Below are 542 nucleotides of genomic sequence, written 5' to 3' on the forward strand. Positions count from 1 at the left end.
TCAGGCACTCATAATAATATTTTTGACAATTTAACCATATATGCTTCACTGATAAATCTTGAAGAAATATTGGTACATATTGCAATGATTTCTGTATTGATTTGAATATTGATCAAAAAAACAAATTACAACATTTCCTTTTCTAAAATATCTGGTAAATACACAGAATAAAGAAATGGGAACTTAAAGGCATTTTAATCTTTTTTACAAAAAAATACAAAGAATATGCAGAGAAATGGTTAGTACCTTTTTGTTTTTTTCAATATTTGCTTTATCAAGAAAGTAATTTGAAAAAGTACTTTGCAATGTCAATAAGTGAATGTATGTGTTTTCCTAAAAAACATGTTCATAAGTTCTAGGAGCAGAATTAGGCCATTTGGCCCATCAAGTCTACTCCACCATGCAATCATGCTGGTCTATCTTTCCCTCTCAACCCCATTCTCCTGCCTTCTCCCCATAACCCCTAACAGCCGTACTAATCATGTCCTTTGCTTCTTTGCAACTACTTCATCCAAATTACCTGCGGGTTTGTAGGTTAATTG

The sequence above is a fragment of the Leucoraja erinacea genome, chromosome 24 (genome assembly GCF_028641065.1).
Source record: "Leucoraja erinacea ecotype New England chromosome 24, Leri_hhj_1, whole genome shotgun sequence".
In the NCBI taxonomy this organism is placed as follows: domain Eukaryota; kingdom Metazoa; phylum Chordata; class Chondrichthyes; order Rajiformes; family Rajidae; genus Leucoraja; species Leucoraja erinaceus.